Source organism: Atractosteus spatula, chromosome 6 (assembly GCF_055471065.1).
Source record: "Atractosteus spatula isolate fAtrSpa1 chromosome 6, fAtrSpa1.hap1, whole genome shotgun sequence".
Taxonomy (NCBI): Eukaryota; Metazoa; Chordata; class Actinopteri; order Semionotiformes; family Lepisosteidae; genus Atractosteus; species Atractosteus spatula.
The window spans coordinates 23,815,889-23,843,765 of record NC_142711.1 but is presented as its reverse complement, the minus strand read 5'-3'; the positions used below and the strand labels follow the sequence as shown (position 1 = coordinate 23,843,765).

Here is a 27,877-nt window from a genome sequence, read left to right as displayed (position 1 = left end):
AAAGCAAAATGTTTAGTAAATGCTTGTTCACATGAATTCTCATGAATTATATTTTCCCAATTTTTAAGTTACACATAATTAAAGCTAAGATATAAGTACTGTAAATGTGTTGTACAGAGTTATTGTTTAAATGGTGTACCATGCCTTATGATATAAGGATATTTATTCTGATAAGGTCAGGTGTATTCTACTAGATAAGGGCCCCATTCACAAAAATTCAAACCAGAGATCCTGATCTCAGCAGGGTTCTGCCTCTGACCATCACCCAGATACAATAAGCTTTAGCTCAGTTCCAGGTCTAGAGATAAAATTTTGTGAATTTTTTACATTGTTATTTCCATCAAGTTCATACTTCCACAATATAGGCCCTCAGCCTGAAACTGGGAGGGATAAGTTGCAAACGAAAGTGCTTGTAAAAGGCAATAGCGCCTGAAAGTATATGAAAAAATAGTTCTTATATCTACATATGTTTCTTTTTGTTTGGTTCGAAACTTTCAGGCTAGTTAATTATAGAAACTAATTTCTTTATATATTGTGATAACCCCTTGGGCATGTTGTAACAGGTCGAGGCCAACAGACATACAAAAAAAAACTGCTGTAAGGTTCAAAAACATCAGTGCTTTTTATTTACACCGTAGGGAATTAAAAACCACAAACCAAACAAATACCAACACAAAAACGCAAGCTCCTCTTTGAGAAACTGTCTAATATTTTTTGAAGTCTCTATCATAGACAAGGAGTTAAGCTGCTTACTGGCCTCAAGCTGTTGCATCATCCAGGTGGGTGTTGCACATTGGTGGTGGTGGAGGGGAGTTCCCATGACCTCTAAGTGCTTTGGGTGGAGTGTCCAGAAAAGCACTCTATAAGTGTAAGCAATTAATTAATTCCTGCATCCGGTCAGGTAATGGGCCAACTGGGCTACACTCTTACATATAAAAAATGCATTGTTTCGTAGAAACACCCGTTAAATTTGCATGGAGTTTCTCTATCTCTTGAATAAGCAAAAATCTTTTATAGAAAGTATTTTTTGTTCTTCCATGATTAAATCTATGAATGGAATAAAATTGAGTAAATTAATTCTGGAATACAATTAAAGAATCCAGACTTTTTCTACTTCTTTATAATGTCTATTAGAAAATGATGACAAAAATAAAAAAATGCAGACAACACTGCCCTCTTGTGAGCATATGTTGAAAAACTTAATACTGTACATCATTGTGTTTACTGGTTTGTAAAGTCTATAATCAATGGTTGATATATTACAGAGCTTCTGGAGCTGAGAGGGAAACTGAGATGAGGGGCACATAACACCTTATAATAGGTAAAAATGTTGCATGTCAGAATCTGGAATCAGAGTGCGAAGACTCAAAAGATTGATAAAGCAGAAACCAGAATACTTTCATTCAGACACAGATCACAAGAACAAGAAAGCTATCTCTTCTTTACACAAAAGATTGCGGGAGTCTTTTACACGTTACCTGTCCAGGTTTTGAAGCTTAGATTAGATTTTCATATCAATTAGCTGCTATCATCCAAACAACTAAGGTAAGCCAAATAGTTTCCCATCCTTTGTAGCCTTAATTTAGTATGTGTTCAAATAATTTAAGTAATTATAATGACATATTTTCAAAATAAGAATATGCATAATTTATTTGAAATGCCATACAGTAATTTGATGCAAAGTTAATTCATAAATGGTCATGGTTCATTACATACTGTACATAACAGTAAATAATAAATACTGCAATGCCTATTAATTTGTAAAATAAATGTAATTAATATAATACAATATATTATTATTATTATTATTATTATTATTATTATTATTATCAGATTTTCTGCAGAAATCAGAAATCGGTAATATATCCTGCTGGTTTTGTCTGATTCTAGATATACAGTATACGATATGCTGTATACATATTTTTTATTTATTGCTTGTCTTTTGATTGTCATGCCCACATTCAATTTTTACATTACGATGGTCTGTACATTGAGATTTTTTGTGTGTCTTTATGAGATTTTCTTATTCTTTCAATATTTATTTATAGTAATAAATGTCTGTTAGACTGGCCAACAGGGACCAGTATAATTCTTCTATTTCACATTCCAAAGATTAAGTTGACTGAATCGTTATTTGTAGATTATGATATAATTAATTGGTTTACATTAATCTTAAAAATGTACTTTTTAATTAATTATGATATACAGCATCATAAAAGTGAAGAAAACACTATTATTATGTTTGATTAATTTGCGTTCTATCAGTTGCTTCCAGAAGAGAAGATCAGGCCTTCCATCCATTATCCACTGAAAGTGAATCTGACAGTGAGACACTGATCTTAAATACACAAGCAGATCTACAAAATAATCTGTCTGCTGAAGAAGAAAATCCTTGTTTTACAATAGACAACCAAAGTCCAGAGCTAAACCCCTCTGAAATGTTGTGGCAAGACCTGGACTGAGCTGTTCATGTAAGGCAGCCCTCAAAGGTCACAGAACTGAAGGACACCTGTAAGGAAGAATGGGTCTTCAAAACTGATGTGAGAGACTAATCAACCATTCCGGAATATGTACAGTAGCAGTCAATGCTGCTCAAGGGAGTACCACCAGTTAATGAATATAAAGGTTCACCTACTTTGTTACACTTGGATATTGAATGTTGATTCATGTGACAATAAATACATTTTGTAAGAGTACCATGTTTGTGTAATTTATTTAATCCAGTTAAGTTCCTGTATTATTAGGACTTAGATTAATATCTAATATCATTTTAGTTTAAAATATGAAAAATCTGTAAAAATCCTAATGGGTTCAAGTATTAAAATGTAACAATGGCACAAAAAAACTATAATAAATCAGAAAAATGCTACTCAATTAAAGATTTAAATGTACCTAAATCATGAATGCATTCCACTAGTTTGTAGTGAAGGTTAATCAATTAAAGAGTAAAGATCACTGAAGTGTAAGGCATCAAATTTTTCAAGAACAGCTTTAAGAGGTAAATAATATCACCATATTCCAAGATGGGGAGAAGGGACATTTGTGTATACCTAGAAGACAGGTTGATAAAGGAGGTTATGAAATTATGTCTAAACTTGGTTTCCTTGTAAATGAATTAAATAAAAGCTATGATCAATATGCCTTGCTATTTATAAATTGTCACTGATTGCAACATAATATTTTATTTTATACTTAAAGTAAAAAAAAATATTTTGATTAGGTAATATAAATTTGATTTTATCAAATTTATGTTACTGTTTCTGTGTTACTGTGATATAAATAAAAGAAAGGCAAGATCCAGAATAGAACCTTCCAGGAGTTCTTTAGTAACTGGAATAATGAGGGCAAATGTGAAATAAATCAGTCAGATGTCTCATATGGATTTGTAAAAGTATCAGAGAATTTAGACTAAAGACCAATGTAATATGCAACATTTAAAAAAATGAGTGACATCATTATCAAAATCATAATAAATTAAATCATAGCTGCACAAGTGTAATTTTGAGTACCATAATAATTACATTAATAGCAGAACTTTTAAAGCTGCAGTAACACATTTATTTTGGTTAGTCTTATAGAGAATTTGGACTTCTCAATTTTATAGTCCCAAAGAACAAGGTTCTTCGACTGGGTGAAGAACCATGTTGTTAATGGAAGAGAAGGGACACGCATTTAAACCTTAAAAGTTGTGTGGAGTATTTTGAAGGAGAAAAATAATTATCATTAACGAAGGCATACGTCAGTGAAGTCCAAACCAGTCATGAAAAACATGTCTTCCTTGCACTACTGTTAAGTATGTTTGTTTAGGAAAAGTAGTTGCCCAGGAGAAGGAAAATAAATGTACCTAGTCTTCCAGTCTGCATACGTTGTACAAAACAAATTCCTTGGGATGCTTCAGAGATGCTCCCCTTCTTAAAGTTCTCTCTCCATCCTAACACAACCAGCACATCTGGCAATAACAATAATCTTCACAGAATCACACACTGTGTTCCTTGAGGCTCATCATACAGGCAGACACCAGGCATTCGGTGCTTGGAAATATTGGAAATGGTGTTAAAGATGACTGATAGATACTATTTTTTACTGTCTGAACTTCAAAGCGGTCTGGATCCATTTGTAATGATTAGTGCACACATATATAATCTTGAAGAACGTGGCAGATGCTGACAAATTTTGGAGGACATTCAAACTTCATGTGAGCCAAACATTTTTGCCAAGTCAAAAAATGCTAAATAGAGATATTGGACATTTTTACTGTAATTGGTGACCTGTAAAAGTCAGACCATGAGGTTCTGAGCTCACAATAGGATTCTGGGAAAAGGTCTTCAGCAAGACAAATATGTCTATACAGGAGAATTCTCGTAATGTTCTTGTAATGATTGCGCTTGGGTGATTGCCGTTTCTACTTCCAGTAACACTGCAGCTGTCAGACAGTCACCAACTCAATCACTCAGTATAGCTGTTCCCGTGACAATACAACTGGGCAAGGTGTCTATGCCATCAGTCTGTAATTTAATCACATTTACCTGATTACTGAGAGGATTGCCATCATTGCAGCAGGCGTCTTAACCATGGCATTTGTCTCTCAAATTCAGCTTATCTCTTCTGTGCTTGCATGGATTTTGTCATGTGCTTAGTCTTTCTTCCTTACATTAACTCTCTGCTTTGTTTCCCAACCCTGATTCCTAGATCACCCTTTGTTTAGTCTCCTTCATGGTCAACCTGGACTGCCTGATTCCAATTCCTTTCTTCATTGTTGGACCTCTTACCTGCTCAATCATTCTACCTGGATTGCCCTTTAGTCTACTCCTGGTTGCATAGCTGTGTCCCATCGGTATGCTTCATCTGCATGCCTTGCGTGCCTGCCAGTCTACCTGTTCCTACAGCCTCGCTGTTTCACTCCATTTTCCCTGATCTCAGCGCCATGCATCTCCAGCAAAAGGATCCTGTCTTCAACATGGACTGCTGCCTCCTTGAGCAATCATTACAGATCTTGCCTGCAACAGGGAGCAGACAAAGTACTCTGTAATTTTCACAAGGAAATATTTCATATTAATTTAATAATACTAATCACCTTTCTTACTAATTGCAGAAATTATGGCATTCTTGAAATTATTTGACATTGCCTCTTTATTCCAGACTTCCTGCTTTTGTTCTCCTGTGCCTCCTCCTGCTGTTATTCATTTGTATGGTGCCTTTCAAATCCTCATTAGGTAGAAGCTAATCCCTACTTGAGGAATAGAATATAATGTTGTTGGCAGTAGATTAATTTATGAATATGTTTCAAAATGCTCCTTCCTACTGCCATTGATTTCTTTCATTCCCTTTATGAGGTATCCCCTTTCCTTCAGACTCAAATGGACTAGTATTTGGGTAGCCACACTGCAAGCAGTCCTTGTGGTTGGAAACAAACCATGGACCTTATGTCTGTTGAACAGTCATTGCCTTGTCTATTCTCCACCTGTTCTATGTATCAGAAATTTTGTCTTTGAACCTCACTTTTTCTGCTTGAAGTTTGGTCTTTCTGTCATACAAAGAAAGCCAAGTATTTGAGGTCAATAACCTCTTTGATCATCCAGTAAGTAATTTAGTCAAACTAATTCTGGTGTTTTTTGTATAAAATCAAGTGTTTCTTGACAGGCATTGTTGATATTTGTCAGGGTCTTACCAAGTGGTATGAACAGGGGCATTCAGAGACTTCGATATTTTTGTACCCTTCTCTGACTTGTTCTAAATGCTTCTTAGTTTTCCTTCTTTGAGGTCTTATTTGAAATCCACAACCTGACCAATGAACCTAACAGAAACAGATGTTTTAATTGTTATATGAAATCATGAGAACATTATTAGTGCACACAGAGACCACTTAACTAATTGTGTGACTTATTAAGGTGCTTTTGTGCATCTAAATCAATTTAGGTTTGCCACAATTTAAATACTTATGCAATTATAACTTTTCCATTTTCATTTCACAGTAACTGTCTTTCTGAAAATCCTTCTTTTGGTTTTTGCTTTTTGTATTATACCAGATATATATTTCTATTTCAAAGTCATGACTACAAGTTTAAAAGCAACACACTGTGAAAACTGTGCAAGGGCCAGTATACTTTTGCAAGGCAGTGTATAACCAACTCCTTTTTTCTTGAGTTTTACTTTTCCATTATTGGTTTTCACTTGTATTTTCACTTGATACCATATCCAGAGTTTGACAGTTCGTGTTTTTGGGTCAGATGATAAGGGATGATGTAGTGGCTGGTCATTGTCATTGTCTTTGTCTGGACAGTATGCTCCAAATTTGGATATTCTCTGTTGTGTTTTTTGACTGCAGAAATGTTATGATTGTGGACATGGCTACCCAGTCAGGAGTGATGAGGCAGATAATATTTAGACCTTTAGACCTTTTTGTTTTTTTTTCATCTTTAAAACAGCTGCTCAGTCACAGCTATAAGTGCCAGAATGATCTTCTGCATCAATTCCAGTGTTTCACAATTATCTTATAACATTTACCTTTCTTCAGGTCATGACCAGAAGTTCCCAAAAATCAATATCCTGCTCCCATCATAATTAGCTGGGCCCCAGAGAAGACTTGGAGAATGTACCAGACATTTTAGATAGCTGTGTCATTTTCTATTGTGTACCAGCTTCCACACATATCTTGACAGAACAAAACCTTAATGAAATGGCATGGGGACCAAGCAGAATAGCTTTTGAGATATTCCAGGTGGTACATGTATTTTCTGCCTCTTCTGACATTGACAATTTTGTTGCCTCAGCCCCATTTTCTGAGCTTGGGCAATACAGGAAGTATTACATGCCTACACTGTAACTGAAACAGTTCCAAGGCTAAAAGAGTCCTTGCATATTTCCCCCTTGGATTCTTGCCCAACATTGCTTCCCAGTGCTCTGGTTTTCTGGCAAGGGTGAGAGTATGGAATCCAGGATCAAGTTATAAATAATAAAGTAGTATTGGTTGGTTTGTTGTTTGGGTCCAGATTTCAAATCTCCAGAAAGAAAAAGCCATGGCAAACTTGATTGGTGGATTATACAATGTTTTTTGGGGTACAGAGTTTCTACATTTTTGTGTGACATAATTTACAAAAATAAAAGACCAACATACAATCATTGATACATTGTATCTTGGTCTATATTAATATCTAGCAGTTGTACCATAGAGTGAATGTGGTAGGCATCTACAAAAATGCCACAGCAGCAGCAGAACACACATATTTTTAGCATTAATTGTACATTTCAGTTCTCACAAACCATACAGTCATAAAGTGGTCAAATTAATATATACATGTCTATTTGTTACATTTGTTTTCCGAGAGCTAATTTTCTAACATTGCTAGAATAATTGTTGGCTGTCCTCTTCAACCTAGGTAGCTATTTAGTTGCTGTTTATGTACTGTTGTGAACATAGGGGGAAGCTATTACTTGCTTATGCCAACCACTATTATTATTGTTTAAACACATAAGCATCTATAATAATAAATTAAGAAATAAAATGGAGATTATTTCTTTTTAATCCATAAAACATATCCTTTACCTTTTCTCTTTCTTATATCTTGATGCTTGTGACAAGCTAGGCAAATGTCCGACAAGAATTCTGCTAAATTCTCTTTTTCTTATTACTTTGGCTATGGAATTCATTTCAATTAGTTCTTCCCATCTCTGTTCCTAAATAACACTGTAGATGTTAATGTATGTTATATCTTATGCTTTTAAATATTTAAGTATTAAAAATACTTTTAAATAATTGTTATGTTCATTTTTTAATGTCATTTTATTTTCAGGAGCTTCATATTAAATAAACATCACACTCACAAAGGAAGCTATATTTTATGGATCAGGTCTATTTATCTCTTTTGGTGTTTAGCCCATTATGAAGGGCAGATGCAGGTTTAACGTTCAGGGAAAGCTGAAACTCATACAAATGATTACACTGAGTAGTTATGGGTTGTTGATCCTTCCTTTTGAGAATTAGATATCCTAGTGCTCAAGACAATTTCAATTTTTTGTTTGCTAGTTTTCTACTGTAGCAAAATTATTTAAAGCTACTTGACATTCTGCTAAATAATGATTTACTATACATCATTAACCTTTTCTATCTATTGATACATTTGATAATGATGGCAATGATTTATTACATTTATTGTACTTAAGGTGAAAAATACTGTAGACCTATTTGTATCTACTGCACAATGACACTTATGTAAAGTTCCATTGTTATGTTGTTTTGGGTTTTGGCAACTTAGGTGATGGTATCCTGGTTCTTGAAAAGCATAAATAATAGCACTATAGTCTTAAATGCTACCAAAGCATTTTCAAATTGTGCTACTTTTAAAAACTCCTATCAATGGTTACTTTTAATATTAAAATATCTGCAACAAATAATAGTAGAGAAATCTTTATTGCAACCCAACAATAGTCGGTGGATTTTGCTTTTAGTATAGAAAGAGAACACTGATGAAGCAGACATGCAACACATACAACATTAAAAAAATGCAAATTGAAATGAAAAAACAAGTGAAACACAATTACAAAATGTACCTTACATTTGTCAAACAGAATTGTTTAGAGGATGCTAAATGATAGTGGGAAAGAATCTAAGGTTGAAGTGGGCAGTTCTTGAAAGGATCAAAAGTGTTTTCCCGAAGGAAGGAGCTGAAAAAGGTTATGAGCTGTATGAGAAGTGTCTGAAATACAGTAATCTTGTAAGCATGATTGGAGGTGTAGCTTGTGTAAAGGGATAAAATGGAAGAGAGTTCACAGCCTATTATTTTTGAGGCTTTGGACACAATCTTTTGTCCAATTTTGCATACCAAACTGTGATGGAAGCTGTCAAAATACTTATTAATTATGGCTGTGTAAAACTGATAAAAAGCAATGAAAAGTTGCTGGGTCACTGTTCTTCTAAAGTTGCCTAAAAAAGTACTGTAAACCTCTGTTGCACCTTCTTAACTATATGTTTTATGTTGGTGGTTCATTTAAGAATGTCATTTATGTATATTCCCAAAAATTTGAAGGAATCTGTGGTAACTATAGGGTGGCCATTAATGATGATGAGGTAAATGCTGTGTAACATCTCTGTGTCCTCATTTCTACTATTTTATATTTTAATTTGTTTAATAAACTTTGGGCATTATACTATTTACTGTATGTTATAGAGTATACATGCATACAGAAAATCTTTCATTCATTGTTGTTGAAATTAAAGTATTGGTTGATATTCTGTAAACATTTAAATATAATAACTACCACTGAAAACTAAGTCAATTAAAATACCAAGCAAACACTAGGTGGAGACAAAGTAATATTTTATGTGCACTATTCTATATTCTCACAATCCCTAAATATAATTAATTAGAAACTTTGTGTGGTGTTGGGCTGCTGGCAATATATTAAATGCATATATCATAACCAAACATGATGCATTAGCTAAAGCAAGTGTTGCTTCAATCAGACAGATAAAATGATGATGACAACAACAATAATTAATTTTATTGTTGTTCTTATTCTTGTTGCAGTTATTAATTGAAAGCAAACACAATTAATTTACTATCATGGTAAACCAAATTATTTTTATTATGTTTTTATGTTTATTTGCTTCAGAGAAATCAGCAAATTCAGCAAATCACAAAGCTGAGAGATTTTATAATTGTTATGCAACATATCATATGTACTCACTGTATCTATAAGGGCAAGACCTTGAGATGACTGGAAACTCTACCCGCAGTTCTTTTCTAATTTCATTGTTTGTATCTGGTCTGTAGACAATGAAAAGTGTGTTCTAAGAAACTATGATTTCTAGATTTTCAGTGATCTATTAATTTTTTCATTTAGAAATGCACAAATGCAAAGTCAAATCTATATACAGCATATATGTGTATTATACAATTCAAAGTGTATTGTAGAATACAAGGTAATAGAGTGGTCATTTAACTTTCTTCCTATACTGGTTAAAAATAAACCTCATTATAATCTAAAAAGTTCAATAAAAATTTTTTAAAACCAAAGGAACAAAAAGAGCTAGAGGTTTTCACTAACAATAGCTGACCACTTTATAAAGAGGTATGTCATCCATATTTTCTGTTCATATAGTTTTAACACATTTCATATTCTTTTGAAAAGTGTTAAGTAAAAGAAATTACATCTTGCTTCACATATTGTATATACAGTAGATATACATATTGTGCTTTTGTGTTGGCTTTGTTTTACTGTTTTTTTTTCCACAATACAGTATTATATGTGTAATGATGTATTGTAGCACTTACTGTATAAATGTTGTTTGGGGTCTAGGAAGTAGAAAAAGAGATTCATTTGTAACAGTTTAATCTTTTTTTTTGTTTCTTTTGTAGTCACCTGGTTAGGCAGCTCTTCAGTATAACCTCTTCAGAAGACCAGTTATCTTTGCTTGGAAATTGTTTTCTGTTCCAAGTATCAATCATTCAGCTCCACATGACTGAAAAGAAAAAAAGCCAAACAAAAGGACAGTACAGACACCTTCAGACTCACTGCAAGCAGCACATAATTCTCCCCTACCACAGAACCCAGCAGATACATATTGACCAGGGTGCATACATAGCACAGTCACAAAAAAAAATATTTCCATGTCCATCAGAACAATGCACCTGTGAACGATCACAGAGTATGACCACTGATTACACAGCAACAATTTCACAAAGTCCTGGTGTGTTATGTAAATATCCAGGCCAAGTTTCATGGCACAGTTCCTGGAATGTTACTGAGACCCCTACACTGTACACTATCTGTTACATTGACAATGTAATATTTTCAGGAAATATGATTATAAGATAAAACAGATTAAATGAAGTTACCATTTCAGTAACATCTACCACAACACAAGTGCCACCTAATGAACTGTTTTGAGCAATGAAGGGCTGAAAACAGTATGCCAGAAAGGGCTCTAGATTACTGCAGAGAGCTTCCTGCAGACATGACTTTTGACATTTTAGACTTTGGCAATTTAGATGGCTGCATCTGTACATCATTTGCAATTTAACAGAATTACAGTATTATTCTAAATTTATGAACTATAGCTTTTACTATGCAACTGCTTACAGTATAATGGAATTAATACTTTGAAAATAAGGATGGTGACCCTAAGGAAGGTTAAAGACATGTCAAGGAAAACTTAATTATTTGTTGTAACCTGGAATATCTCCACATTCTGATATCATGAAAAAGTATGCCCCCCCAGCAATATAAAAGTAAACTTCACAGAGAAAGGATTGAATGATTGTGGGAATACAGAATAAACTACCTAGCCAAGTTGTTACAGCCAACAGCCTTTTTTCTTTCAAGAAAAAATAACTGGGTGAGCTCCTTAGATCAACTAGCTTTTATCGAAACATGCTAAATGGGCTTAATGGCTTCCACTCATTTGTAACCACTTATGTTCTTATTAAAGATTAAAACATGCACAAAAGATTGTCTTTTCTGTTTTATAGAAATTCTGCATATGGTTGTATCGAGGAAAATTCATTGTATAATTTAAAAGATTATGTTTAATCTAAGTCTCTGTTTTGCACAGCAATTTTAGGACCCTATGTATCTTTGCAACCCAGATACTGTATATCTCAGGTTCTTTATGTATTCGACCCCTAACCTCCAAGTTGCAAATGAGTCTTAAAGTGTCCTGAAGGTTTTATTCAACTAGACTCAAAATAATCATTCAAATGACTCATGTACTGTATTAGTCTCCTCATTTTGATTAATCAACCATGTCAATTTTGAATAGTACCTGATAAATATTAAAAGAAAATTTTGTATTCTGGAGTGTGTTCTTTAATAATTTACACGTCTCTCTCTCTTTCCTAGCGTTAATCCCGCATCAGCAGGGTCCGCTTGTTGGCACACCAGTCTCCATTTGGTGGTTTAAACCAAATCTTTGAGCTGACGTTGCCATTAACTGCGACCGAGAAATACTCCAACCGGCACGTTGCTCCGCCTGCCGTCGGAGTGGGGGGGGGGAAACAAAGTAATGTAGCCAATTCATAGAGGGGGATTATTAGGAGGAATGGGAAATTTGGCCAGGACGCCGGGGTTACAACCCTACTCTTTTCAAGAAACACCCTGGGATTTTTAATGACCACAGAGAGTCAGGACCTCGGTTTTACGTCTCATCTGAAGAGAAGAATGGCACTTATTTACAGTATAGTGTCCCCGTCACTATACTGGGGCATTAGGACCCACCTGGACTGCAGGGTGAGCGCCCCCTGCTGGCCCCACTAACACCTCTTCCAGCAGCAACCTTAGTTTGTATTGTTATTGTATTGGACTATTTTTTAACATCCTGTGACTGGCCACTAAACTCCTGAATTATCATCTCACATCGCCTTCTAGAGGGACCTTCAATTGAAACAATCAAGGATGCTCTTCTGCACTCATCAAGAGATTGAATCTATTAGAATCTGATTATCCCAAGTTCAGATATGGAAAGCCTGAAGCAACCTAGCTTTAAAATTTTATTAAAAAATAATTTTTATTTTATTATTTCATACAAAGAAAAAGTCTGTGAAGTTTATTAAGCTGTTGTTCATTTTATTTTTCTCTGAGGCCATTCAGAAAACTATATTAACAAGTTCAATAATTTAGGATGATTTAAGAATTCAGGCTCAGCCCATGGGGTCATATGCACAGAGGTAATCAATAGCAATTACCATTTAATTTTCTTTCTCCAGGTTTCAGGATTTTTTTTCGGTTTTAAATTACATACAGACTTGATCTTATTGGACTTATTAAATATCCAGGATTTAGTAGTCTTGATCTCCATCTTAAGGAAATACCTATCTATTTTAACTACAACACCCTCAGAACAGGAAACATTTAACAGCACATCTGAATGCAGAGAAAGTGAAGGGTGTGGTCATAACAGTGGATAACCGAATATGTACACCTCTGCCAAGTTGCATAATCAGTAGTTTAGTCATTTGGTCCTGGGTTTGATTCAAGGCTGAGATGCCATGTACAGTATGTGGAGTTTTATGATGACGTGTTGTAATTGGCCTCTGTAAACTGGCTTCCTTTGTGTGCGTGTGCATGTCCACTCTGTGATGGACTGATACCCCATACAGATTATATCCTACTTGGGGCCTATTGTCTTCTGCCACCCTGCATTGAATCTTTTCCCCAAATTTGTAAAAAAAAAACAGTTTAATATAAATATAGATTTTTTCTAACATAAATGCAACAGAAAAACCCCTACCTGTTTTATGTACAACCACAGGGAGAATCTTGATATATTGCATTAGTAACAGCAAATGTTGATTAAATTGTGCATGTTCATTTGGTTGAATTAAATATTTTTGATTAATAAAAGTGCACTGAATATAGTTTCTGGCATACTGTATACAGGTAATAGGTTTATTCCATGCTGAAAAAAAGAAGAAAGAGAACACAACGTTTCGGCCATGGAGCCTTCTTCAGGTGTAGAAGAAGGCTGAAACACCTGAAGAAGGCTCCACGGCCGAAACGTTGTGTTCTCTTTCTTCTTTTTTTCAGCATGGAATAAACCTATTACTTGTTCCTTTGCAGCCTACGCATGCTGACGCAGGTACCCACCTGTATACAGGTATACAGTATATACATACAGTATATTTTCCAACTATATATTAATCTTGTAACTATTGAAAGTGTCTCCATTTTTGAAAATATTTACTTTTGGTGAGTGAAAAACTATGTTTCTAAAACTTTATATTCAGTTGTTAATATCAAAATATGGTTTGAATCTTTTTTTGTTAAGTACAGGAAAATGCATTTTAAAAAAAGAGAACTGAGGCTTCACAATAGCAATCATTTAAAGTCAATAATTATTGTTGTAACCATGAATGACCATTCAGGATTATTAAGAAAGCTAATCAAAAACCACTTACCTTGAGCAGAACTCTACATATACTGTAGCTACAGTCTACATCATTCTTTAGCAATTACCTTGAAGCAGGAAAATGTAAAAACTGAAAACATTAAGGCAACAATTAATAAAGGAAAATATTCTGGCTGATTAATATTTACAGTTGTTTTTGTGTGCCTTGTTGTTCACTGCCTGTGTGGGTCCGAATCCATTTCTCTTTCTGTATTTATGCTATTTTGTTTTATTTCTAGAAATGAATATTCAAATGCAAATACTCAACACTTATTAAACTGTTAATATTTATTCATAATAAACAGAAACATTTGCAATCTATACCCTATCATTATTTTAGGCCTGACGCTGTATTGTTCTTTTGTCTAGGATCACCATTATGTTCCACATCTTGGACTTGCAGTGACAAGGGCTGCCTAAACTGTGGTCCAGTGTTCCTATCTGAACTATCCCCTGTTGAAATAGACAGCGTTTTAAATTGTCTTCTTGGGTCTAGAATTATACACCATTATCTGCATAGATGCTATCTGAATAGATGAGGTTAATAACATGGAAGATATATATAGCTCAACACTGAGACTGAATAGCACTTATTTGTTGATGGCAACAGTGGGCTAATACAAGTTCAAGGGTGAAATGAAAATGGAAGCAACTCATAATCACCAGACCCCAAATCAATTCAGTACAGATTACAACGTATTAGGAAAAAAATACTACATGTGTGAATTGAAAGGCAGGTTTTCTTTGCTTCAGTTTAATTGATTTCCTGCATCTGTATATATTGTATGTGTAATAATGATACAGTATAAACTTTTAATCCAAGTCAAATCCATGTTTCTGCAACACACATAGTGTATCTGTTTGCAATAAATGAGGTGTTAGAATTTTTTTTAAATGACATTCTTTATTATTTTCCTGTAATATTACAATAGACATATACTGTATACAGTACAATAAAAAAGTAAGAATGATTTCTGAGTTACACTTGGCATATGAGATAGACGCATAACATATTATTCTTAAAGATTGTATTTTGAAATTTGTTTCAGAGCTGCATTTTAATAATATAATAATAATAAACTTTATTTTATATAGTGCCTTTAAAGGTGGCTTCTCAAAGTACTTTACAGGATACAGGATTTTTACAGGATTTTGCTATAAATATAATCATATCAGAAGTTAAAATACCATTCGTAATATTATGACATTTTTGCAACACCAGAACAGAAATTATTTTTAAAAACTTTAGTAAAATAGGGAATTATAATCTTCTGAATTATGGAAAGCTAAAAGTGTAGTTTTAAGACAAGCAAATAGAAATGTGTGACATTTTGTCATTGTAGTTATACTCCTATGAGGTATTTTTGCCTTGAGCTATTTAAATCTATTACATCAATGTTAAATAGCATTGTTATTATTTTTAAGTGAATAAGTCATGATAAATCACAAGTAATTTTAGCTGTAAGCCTTTCATTAAATTCATAGTGTCTATAAACAATTTTTTTTAAAGCTGTATTCTAAACATTGATTGTAAGTTAACATTTTTTTTCTCCTCTACTACATTAACAACAGCAATCATTTTATTGTAAGTCACTTGGAGAGAACATTATCACCAGGGGGTTTATACAAAAATATCAATTGATATTTAAAATAGTGCCAACAAGCTGTGATTTGAGAGACCTAGGAATGCTATACTAATGAATTCACAGCAATGGTGTCCCAGTCTTAGAAAAGCAAAAGAGAGAAAAATATTTTAAAAGAGTTAATTTGCATTCAAAATGTGAAGTTTGATTGAGACTTGGTATGATAATTAGGTTGGGATGAAACAGTGATTCGTGGCCATAATGCACAAGTGGAGACTTTGTGCCAAGTATAAATGAGCCCCTCTTTTCCACAGAGCTTAGCGGAGTTCTTTGGATTTGAACCAAGGTTAAAAAGGCTTTTCTAAATAAACTCATTCAATATTTTTCAGTGCCTTACGATCTCACTTTTTTAGATCTTCAAGCAAGGAGACCTGTATTCAAGCATTCAATGCTTTTTGTGCAATTCCATGCCTAATAACCTAAAAAAATCACAATACCCAATGTATAGTATTTTGCATTTGTGTGTGTGTAATTATTTAGTTTGGTATAAGTGGATATACAGTAATTGATATATGTTGGTACAGAAAAGTAGTTACAGATTTTTATTATGCATTTTATGAAAATGACAATTATTTTTATAAAAAAAGTGTTAAGAATGCAGTGTTGCAGACCATTGTGAAATGTACGAATTTTTACTTTTTAGTTAGGTTTGATACACCAAATTTTCTTTCATTGTACAGTATAAGAGAGAAAAGTGAGGAAAAAACCCTCATTAAACAGCTTTAAAACACTACAGTAAAATGTAAGAGGATTTTATAGGAGTTTATATAGTGTTAATGTAATTCATAATTATGGTTCTCCATATGGCATGTCTTGGGTAGCAATAATATTAAGTATCTTAATCACTTTCTGAAAAAACAAAGAAATTAATTTGATTTTCACTGAAATAACAAAACTGTTAATAGTAGAATAAGAAAATAAATGATAGAGTATGTATTGATTAGCATATAAGAGCAGAATTAGAAAAACATTTTTTAAAAATTAGGTCACTTTAGCCTTTCAGTTAACCTATCTCTTTTGCCTGGGTTTCCATGGAAACAAAGCTAGATTCCACAGAGGAGTGTGTGTGAGGTGGGGGGGAATACCTGTCAGGACCACTGCTGAGTTTCAGAAGAGCAGACTCTTCCCATATTTCCCTATCCTTAAAATCTCCATCACATAAAGAATTCTTCACATTGTATGTGGCTAATTATCATCAGAATGAGTCCTTTCATTCTGAAATGGTGTTTACTATTCATTAGGTCTGAGTCCTCAGAATCAACACCATGTAAATAGAATTATACTCTGAAATCATTATTACAAAAGCATCTATAGCATTTCATTATATAATCATAATTGTTGTTTTCTTTAGGAATGGCACAGTGGTTAGCATTGCTACCTCATAGCCCTGGATTACTATTCCCAGGATGGAGTTTGTATGTTGGCATGGGTTTCCTTTGTGTGCTCTGGTTTCATCTCACAGTCCAAAGACATATTGGTAGGCTAATTGGCTTCCAGGAAAATTGTCTTTAGGGATGAGTGTGTGTATCTGCATTTGTGCTCTGTGATGAATTGGCACCCCTAACAGGGTGTATCTTGTCTTACACCCATTGCTTGTCAGGATAGACTCCAGTTTCCCTGTCACCATGTAATGGATAAAGTGGTTAGAAAGTGGATGGATGGATGAGATTTATGAACAACATCACAAACTCTTAAAATCACATTACAACTAATCTTTATGATTTGTTCCTCTTTATGGCAAACACAAAATAAAATTAATTCAGAAGAGGTTTCTTGAGTGAAGGTTAAAATATCTGTAATGAAGATACAGTATATATACTGTACATAACTTCATCCACAATTTACAATAGCTATACAGTATGCCAGTCAGTTTTGTTGTCAGTGTTTTTGTCCTCTTTCATCTAGAATTATTTGTCAAACCAATTTTAAGTAATTGTATGTTCATTCAATTGTGCACTCTTTGCCCCGTAGATACAGTACTTCCCTCTTTTTCAAAACATCTTCTTTTTTAAAAAAAACATTGTAATTGACTGGCACAAGAAGACTGGTAATTTGTACAGTTCCCTCAGGCAGCTATACAGGGCAGTAACAAATGCTCTGAGTCATTTGGCAAAATACCGTATTACAATACATGGACATATCTATCATGTCTAAATTATCTTAAATCTGTATGCTTGCTTAGATTTTAATAAGTATGTTGTTTATGGACCTCCAGGCAAAATATTGCACACACAATTAATTACTCTGGAGTGGAAAAGTTTCCCAAGAGGACTCCTCCCATGTAGTTAATATATTTTATACTAAACCTTTTGACATTTGTGAGTCTAAGCTCATGAAGGATGAAATAGCTCCAATCTGACCAAACCACAGCATCTTTAATGTTGTTTTTGCTTTATATATTTTCACTGTACTATTTTTTCTACTAATATAGAACTGTATGTTCGACTAAATTAAAAGAGTAGTTCAGGTGGGTAGCTGCGTCAGCATGCGTAGGCTGCAAAGGAACAAGTAATAGGTTTATTCCATGCTGAAAAAAAGAAGAAAGAGAACACAACGTTTCGGCCGTGGAGCCTTCTTCAGGTGTGAGAGAGACAGGGTAGTAGGCAAAGGTAAAGTAGCGGGAGAACAAAGGTTGGGAGGGAGGAGGAGTGAGAGGCGGGGGTAGGGGACAGAAAGAGAGGCCAATCAAGAGGTGTGAAGTCAGAATGGGTGCAAAGAGGTGTGAAATGAAACTTCCAATGAATGGAGAAAATTTAAAAGAACAGTAGTCTGTCGTTAAGGGAAGGGAGAATGTGTGATCCTAGCTGCAGAATAATTTTAGTTTCGGTGGTCTTTCTGATGTATGAGTTCGGAAAACCGTCTTTGAGAACACAGACGGAGAGATTAGAGTGGTCGTGGCCGTCAGAGGTGAAATGAGAAACAATGGGCTTGGAGAGATCTTTAATCTTCACAGCCCTGACGTGTTCTCTGAAGCGGTCTCCGAGTCTCCTTCCTGTTTCTCCAATGTAGATGGCTGGGCATTTACTGCAAGAGATACAGTAAATAAGGTTGCTGGAGGTACAAGATGCTGTCTGGGTGATCCGGAATTGTCCTGAGGGGCCTTGAATGAATGTGGTGGTGGCTGTGTACTTGCAGGTGATACAGCGAGTTCTGTTGCAAGGAAAAGTGCCAGGTGTGGATGGTTGTTGAGGGCGGTCAAGGGAGCTGTGAACAAGGAGGTTACACAGATTAGGTGGTCGGCGATATGAGATGATAGGGCGATCAGAAAAGAGTTTCTCATTTCACCTCTGATGGCCACGACCACTCTAATCTCTCCGTCTGTGTTCTCAAAGACGGTTTTCCGAACTCATACATCAGAAAGACAACCGAAACTAAAATTATTCTGCAGCTAGGATCACACATTCTCCCTTCCCTTAACGACAGACTACTGTTCTTTTAAATTTTCTCCATTCATTGGAAGTTTCATTTCACACCTCTTTGCACCCATTCTGACTTCACACCTCTTGATTGGCCTCTCTTTCTGTCCCCTACTCCCGCCTCTCACTCCTCCTCCCTCCCAACCTTTGTTCTCCCGCTACTTTACCTTTGCCTACTACCCTGTCTCTCTCACACCTGAAGAAGGCTCCACGGCCGAAACGTTGTGTTCTCTTTCTTCTTTTTTTCAGCATGGAATAAACCTATTACTTGTTCCTAAGTTAAAAGAGAGGCAGGATGACTTGGAACAACCTGCCAGCCTGGAAGGTTGCCCACCATTGCACCAGGTGTGACTACAGAATTAGCTTTTTTGATCTTGACTTGCCAGAACACTATGGAATGTACAGGGAATGGATAACTGCTTCTTTATTTGACTATTTATAGGGATTTTAACAAAATATAACAGGATGTACAGTAGATTCCCAGTAACATTTGTTTTTTGTTTATAAGCACTGTTACAATCCCAGGTGTCTAGGGGTAAAGGGGTGTAACATTTAGGATGGGTTTGGATGCAGGTGGGTTTCTGGTGAGGGACTTAGGAAGCGTGACAACAAAAGTTCGGTGCAAAAGTGATTTATTTTTAAAAAGTGAATAAGTGACTGGTAGGTATACAGGACACAATAAAACACAGGGAAAAGGAACTTGAGCGGTGCCAAAGGAAGGAAAATAACAAAACCAAATGGATCTAGCTAATACAGTGAGGTCTAACCTAACTAACCCAAACAAACAAAAATCAGAAGGGTCTTTGGCATCTTCATGCGCCCTTCCCTACACTGAACTAATCAGAACCAAAATACACGAGTGGCACACGCCCCTAACCTAGTGTGTCTAGACAGAAAAACCTACATGTGCACAATATAACCTGATGACACAGTTAACAATAACACGACACAAGTGAACCAGTTGCATGATTATGAGAAAATGGGTAATACCGAAGAAAACACACAAGCAAGGAATAGGGTAACAAATGAGCACAAGCAAGGAAAAAAGGAAAGTAACAAGTGCAGGCAAGGTAATAAAACACAGGTAATCAAAACAAACAAACAAACAAACAAAGCTGAACCTAACAATGAACAAACACGAACACTAGCAAGGAAATGCGAACACGAGCCAAAAGCTGACCAAAGCCGAAAAGCTCTTGAGGGCAGAACTTCTTCGGTATTTAAACTGTAGATCGAGTTGCTGATTGGTCGGTTGCTGAGTTGATTGCTAATGATGTCACAACTGTATTGATGGTGTAGTGATGGACCAATGGGGGGGTACCTGAATACAGGAAGTGAAAAAAACAAAACAAAAACATGGACATGCATGGGGACGTAACAAGCACACAGCCCAAATATACTGTAAACAACATGCAGCAAAAAGTCAAGATATGGTCGATATGGTCCTGAAAGATTCCAGAAAAAAACTTCTTTGTATGATTCCTTCCTTAGCATGACCGTGAAAAAAAAAGCTCAGGTAGGTAGCTGCATCACTGTGCCTAGGCTGCAAAGAAACAAGTAAAGGTTTATTCCATGCTAAAAAGAGGAGACGAAAGAGCTGTGGAGCTCCACAGTCGAAATGTTGTGCTTCTTTTCTTCTTTTCAGCATGAAAGAAAAGTCTACTTCCACAGGTCTGTTATTCCTAGGAAAAGATATATGCAAATCAAAGAAACATTTTCAACTGTGCTATATATACTGTAGCTATTTTTAGCACTTTGGAAGCCACCATGTTTTGCACAGAACAATTTCAAGATTATGTGTATAATTGTTACCTAAACTGATACAAAACCTTATTCACTTGATTTTGTACAAACCAGAAATAGTTAAATAGACACCCATTACTTAATATAATTTGAGACATTATCAAGGAAGCAAAGGAACAAGTAAACATCAAGGAAGGATTATTGAGTGTTACACAAGAAGGTATCTGCTTCATGCTGAAAATAGCCTAGTGAAAAATATTAATTCTACCATAAGTGTATAACACTGCTCATTATGTTTAAAAATAGCCTATCTTTCACCTACATATTTAATTTCATAACAGCTCAAAAGACACTGTGGAATTTACTACATGATCCATGTAATTTTCACTACTTATTACTTATCAACTCGCTTTAAAATTATAAAAGGCTTAATACCTTGTGATCTGAATACCCCAGGTAGCGATAGAAACTTGTGGATATTAATTTAATCAGAGAATGCTTATGAAACTTCAAAACAACAAACTACTTTATTCTATAAACAACGCTCTTCACTGTAAAACTTTATCTGGTTTTGGTAACTCCCCTAAATGGCCAATTGTCTAATTTATTGGCCAATGAGAAAGTGGAAATCCTCACATTTCTGTGGTTTCCAACTAGGCAATTACCCCCACCTAGACAGTCTCCATCAAGGTTAATAGTGAGGCAGGGTCACTATGTCTACATGTCTACTATGTCTACAGGGTCAAGAAATGTCTACATGACAGTTTGCATATGCAAAGGTAATATATGCAAAGCATGGATGACACACAGGTTCACAGCTTATAAACCTTTGTCAGTAATACCATAGCTCAGTGTAAGAGAAGGAATATGGGTTATAAGGTTTCCTAGGGAAGAATTCAGTGTAGTTGGTCTCAATACACTGTAGTTGGTCACTTCTTGCATCTACTGTACTGTAGGTCAGGGGTTCCCAATCCTGATCCTGGTGACCCAAGTGATGTTTTCCTTGCAGAACAGTTCTCTGCTGTTTTCTTAAATCTTTAATTTAATTAATAGAATAATTAATTAAGACAAACAAATAAAGGTTTAATTAACTAGAACCATTATATTTCTATCCTCTCTTATACTGCTAGAGCTCTCAAGTTAACTATCAAATTTTACAAATAACATAAACTCTGGAAATTTAACCTACTGAAAATATTGCCAAAACTTTAAGTCAGCATATTACAAATCTAATTAAATATCTAATTAAGTAAATTACTTGCCCTGAGCTAGGTCTTTAGGAGGATCTAATAGACTATCCTGTATCTTTTAAAGAACAGGTTTTCCAAGTCTACTCCTTGAGGCCCATTCATCTGCTGGTTTTTATTATACACAATTCAACCCTTAATTGAATTAATAATAGGATTAATTTAACATGTTGGAGGTTGCCTTTTGCATTTCATAATTAACATCCATCCATTTTTTAACCACTGCATCCAATACAGGGTTGCAAGGGAGCCGGAGCAATAGAAGAAATAAAACTGCAAATGTTCCGATCAAGTAACTTGCTAGTTCAATTCAGATTGTAATTGTATAATTAAGCTCAGTTTTAACGAAGACCAGTAGGTGTGTGGGCTTTCCAGATCAGGATTGGAAACTCTTGTAATAAGCCCAGATCTGCAGAACCTATTGAAACGTGCAGCTTGGCTACAAACTGTTACACAGATACATTTTCATTAACACAGACCTCTACATGATTTCCATGATATTTTCTATTGCTTTTGCATTATCAACCCATTTTATCTTGTTTCTTTGAAATGTTCATATATCATAGAAATACTGAAGGTATGCCAACAAATAAACACCCACAGGTCAAAGAGTCAGCTTTAAGCCAAAAGTGAGGAGTGAGACAGTTAGTTAGATTGAAGGCAATGCTAATATAGTATTTTTAAAGATACAGTGTGATTAAAACACTCTTAATTTAAACTCAACTTAGTTTAGGTTAAACTTTAGTTTAAGACCATTTTTCTCATTAAGACCAGGTTTCTGACAGTTTCTGATTTTATTTACAGATGGTAAATCTACTAATCATCTGCACACGTTTCGGTGCACCTAATTCTACTGTTCATACCCTCTTAATTGAGATGGTAGAACTTACTTTTTCACACAAAGATATTGAATGCTGGCTGATTTTTTAAAATAAATAATGGCAAAGTGGAATTTTTGTATGTTACGTGTCAAATAAGGTAAGAACAAGGTCATAAATATGTCAAGATATAACAGTAAATTAACTAGAATATGTAAAAGTACGGAATTCTTTTTCAGTGTAGCTTACATGGACCTACTGTATTTAACATAAACAGCGATTAATTTGTTTAATTACCCCTTCATTACCTTAACAACATGTTCAACAGAAAGTAACAGTATAAGGTTAGAACCAAATCTAAAACATACAGTGATTTGACAAGACAGGTTTATAAATCCTACAAAATAAATTAATGAATGGTAAAAATGAACTTAGTGCTGTTAATTACCACTATTTAGTCAACACTCAGAAATTCTCAAAGTGGGAGCAAACATAGTTTGTTTAGCATTAACTGGAAAACAATATTGAATGTATTTACATGGTTAAAATGTGTATTTTCCTTTCTATGTTGCAATAAGAATGCAGGGAATTTTGCAATCAATTACCATTAATTACTGTGGAGTCCCATATACAACAGAACCTACTATGTAGGTCAGAGCTGCCTCATCTAATTATTCAGTATGTGTATCACAAGTCATTGCAAAATGTTTTTGTGGTTTCCATAGTAGCCCACTCAAAGCAACCCACATTTCCTAAGTCAGCAATTTTCAGCAGTCTAACTGAATGTTTACAGATAACCTTTGTTTAGAAGCTATTAGGTTGTCTGTTTCTGCACTTCTGTTAAGCTTCCTCTTCTTTACTGTCACCCAGTCAAGCAGAGCAAATTACATACTTTTAAAGAAAGCAGAAATCGCCTTTCTTTCATATTACCATGACAACCTGTCACACAAGGAAATTTGCTAGCTGGTTGTATTTTGAAGCAAATCATTTTATACTTGAAATCACCGAATTTTATACTTAAGACCACTGAACCTTAAAATCAGTTGTTCTACTGTTTATCGGTAATATCCGGTAATGCTATTTACTGAAAATAACCTTTAAATTGTTATTGATTTATTTAATATTCAGAAAACAAAAAGTTTTTACTCCAAAGGATCTTATCAATTAAAATAATGAAACACATTTTTAAAAAAACAATACACAAACAGTTGCACAATGAACTGTAAAGTTCATTTGTAAATTTAAATGACCAACTTACTTAGCTTCTAATTTGAAACCTTGAGATGTCAATCAAGATGTTCCGGTGAAACCAAATGGAAAAATATGTAAACAATCAGCATACATGTCATAATTATAACACAACCTGTGATAATGAGGAAGATATTATGGAATAATTTGCAACTATGGTACATCTGTTTCAAATAGAAAAAAACATAATAAGACATTGAGTGATTTTGTTTCTCATAAATAAGTACACAGAGGGAAGAGAAACAAAGAAAGGTCAGGAGTAAGTAATGAAACAGTTTCATTTGGTAATTTATATATGATTATTATCTCCCTGAAAAATAACAATTAAATTAAAGCCTTTCGAATAAAACAGAAACAAGCATGAGGTTTATTATGTGCAACTATGTTCTGTGTATATCAAATAAATATAAAACTTTTAACATACTGGTGTACATTATCATAACTCTATAAGCCAATTACAGTGTTTTGCAACCAAATAAACGTGAATTCTTAAAATATATATCTTTTGTCACACAGCAAAGACTAATATAGTTTATATTTTGGTAATAGTATACCAAAGCCCAGACAACTATTAAAATCTACCTGAAAGCAATTTACACACTTTGTATTGTCTGTTTTGTAGATTTCAACCATGTTTACTTCATGACCTACAGATGCAGCCATTCAAAATGCGTGCGTTATTTTGCGGCATACCCCGGTGGGCGTGTCGCGGCATCACGCAGTGTCACGCAGTGTGACGTGGTTAATCGCGCGTCATTTGACGCTCTGCCGGAAACTATCCGGCGTCACCTTGTAAAACCGCCAGGGGGAGCTTAACCTCTCATGTACAGCATTTGAGCCTTTAATTTTGAACAGTGTATTACAGCATGTTAATCTTCAGTCATTAAAATGTTGGTATATTTTATGAAAGCAAGATTGCTCAGTTGGACAAAAGTACACAACCTACCTTTATCAGAAATATTTATGCATCAAAGCCTTTACCGAAGATATTACTAATAGTATTAATAATGGATGACTTTGGACAAGCTGTATACTCAAAGTATAATTTCTTTAGCACATTTGTACAAGCACTTGGAATCTGTCCAAACCATACTTTGTCAGGCATTTTGTTTTACTTCAACGGGCATAAAAACTTCCTTGCTTTTAACAGGGCGTTTCATAATTTCTAACTACGAAAATGATTTAAAATGCGACACCTATCATTCAACTAGAGCTTAAAATATCACAAGGAAAAATACACACCGGTATTCCATTTCTCCCTAAACATTGTAAGCTTCGAAGTCTTTAACTAACGTGATACCGGAGTCAACAAGCATACTTTTAGAATTTGATTAAAAGGGAATATAATATGGAATCGCGTATCTCAAGAATTTAATAACGGTATGATTATATCCGTGTACTGCGGCAGGGCTGTGTAGGGCTGTTTCGCCTGCCTGCTCATGCGAGCTGACTGTAGCCGACTGGTCTAGGTGCGTGCCTGCCAACGGGCAGGTTGTGTGCTCGAATCCAGCTGGTGCTGAACCTTCCAGTTTTATTTATTTATTTTTTAATCGCGTAACATATTACCGTATGCAAACTGTACTGTATACAGTATGTATATGTATATTTAATGTCTTAACTGTGCCCGTTTAATTGAATTTTAAAAAATTATTTAACACGAACATTAAGCTGTTTACATCTTCCGCCTGAGAACAGTCACCCGTTGCTACCCAACGCAGAATGGTGATTGGCTGACACCATCTGACACCCCTCTGATTGGAGAAAAAAGACGTGCTAGTTTGCTATACATACTGTAACAGGAAGAGGATTTCTTTCTATTCAAAACGTGTATTTTAAAAGTTTAAGAAGTAAAAACCTTACAGCGTACACAGATTTCTAAACTGATCAGGATCGTTATCTTTGTCTTATGCATAATAATATTCACCGCTCTGTGCAGCAAATTAATAATAAACTTTATTTTATATAGCGTTTTAAACGAATAAGTAATTAGATTGCTCATAAACCTAATCACTTGCTTTTTCTTTTTATTTAGGCTCAGATTTCAACTATAGATCGTATTATTAATAACCATAATAACAACCAACCAACAAAAACAACCATATAAACATAATACCAACCAAAAACATAGATAACAACCACAATACAAAATCAAATATATCAAACCATTTTACTCTCGCAAAGTCCTCCAATTATCATAATCCCGCCCCTTATGCAAAACCAAACCTTCCTCCCATCCCAGTTTATCCTGTTTATCATAAACAAAATCCACCTCAATTTTCAACATAAAGCATTACACAAAATCAATACCTCAACACTCCATACTCAACAACGATAATTCACAAACAGCCAGAACATGTAACTACACATTCCCAAACAGACCTAATTTCCATAGCCCCGCCCCTTATGCAAAACCAACATCCCTCCCCTGTTCTCTCTCTCCCCTGGCGGTTGTAATTGTTTTTATTTTCAAATAAATTTTAGCAAAGTCATGCATTTTAAAAATCTTAAGATTTTTATATTTATGTCTTTATTTAGTGGTTTCATTAGTGACAAAGGCTAAACTTTCTTGGAAAAATGTCTTTTATGTAAACCATGTTTGCTATTTATTCATTCAGGGCTAAAATATGTTCATTGTATTCTAATGAAAGAAGGGTTCCTTTCGCCGTAGTCGGGAGCCTAGCCTTTAACTAGTAAGTACTGTACTTACTGGGTTTTTGAGGGGGGGGGGGAGAAAAATCGTTTTCCCAGCCTAACAGTATTGTTTTTAACCTGTAAATTTGCTGGACAGAGAGGTGAACATTATCACACAGAAGACAAAGATAGCGATTTACGTTGCATTGTGTATCGTGCTGCTTTAATACAGTTTTAAATAATTGGAAGTCTAAACAGTATCAGCTTTATTTATGGGTTTTAAATAAAGGTGATTTAAACGCGATTTAAATCAATATAAATGTTTATATTGTAACGCATAGGTGACTATTCATTGTTATTAAAATGACTTAAATTCGATCATGTTGTGATATTTAGAAATATACATTTGTTTGGTGCGAGTGAAGTTTTATTTAATCTCTGAGCCATACTGATTCTTCTGGAAGCCAGTTTCCGCCAGGGAAAAAAACACACTATGGTATTCTCTCCAATGCAGTGCAGTTAAAAACATACCTCTGATGCTGCTCCTAAATGAATATCGTTTATGACCATCAGAAGCTTTATGCTCCTTTTCTTTTTTCCAGTGGATTGAACAGGGAGAGGCATTTCATGATGTACTTTTCACTGATGAAACAACAGTGGCTCTGGAACAGTTTTCAACCATGTCGTTTTATAAAAAGGGGAGATATGTACACGTTACTGAAGCTAAACGTTTAGCCTTTGTCACTAATGTAAACACTAAATAAAGACGTATAGAAATCCCTACGTTACAGACTGTATATGGCTGGTATTGGTAGTTTAAAGAAAAAATACACACCAGTATTCCACTTTCTCCCTAAACATCAGAGTCTTACATGTGGTTATTTATTGCATAATTTAATTTTGAAAGCCACTGAGACATCAGGTACTACTGTTGTATGGTACAAGTGTGGTACTTTTAGGGGTACCACGGTACAGAACACTAGTTATTTAAATATGATTGATAGATAAATAGGCCCACTTTATTCATCCTGAAGAAGATAGAAGACATCCTGATGTCTTAACACAGATACTACAGTGCTTAAGTACTACTCACGTATATGTTTCTAGGTTTATATTATGCATTTCATACGGTCAAATTACTTTTGAGCAACTAATAAGAAGCGCGAAACGGTATGCGTTTTAGTTTCGTTTCGTGCTGGGACCCGTGGATTGATTAGAGATATCAAGTACATACAAGTCATTTTTTAAA

General features: G+C 34.7%; 1 pseudogene; it reads right to left on the bottom strand.

The window, feature by feature from the left end:
* Nucleotides 1-4,896: 4,896 nt before the first annotated feature.
* Nucleotides 4,897-27,877, bottom strand: part of LOC148832686 (uncharacterized) — a 37,180-nt pseudogene continuing 14,199 nt past the window's right edge.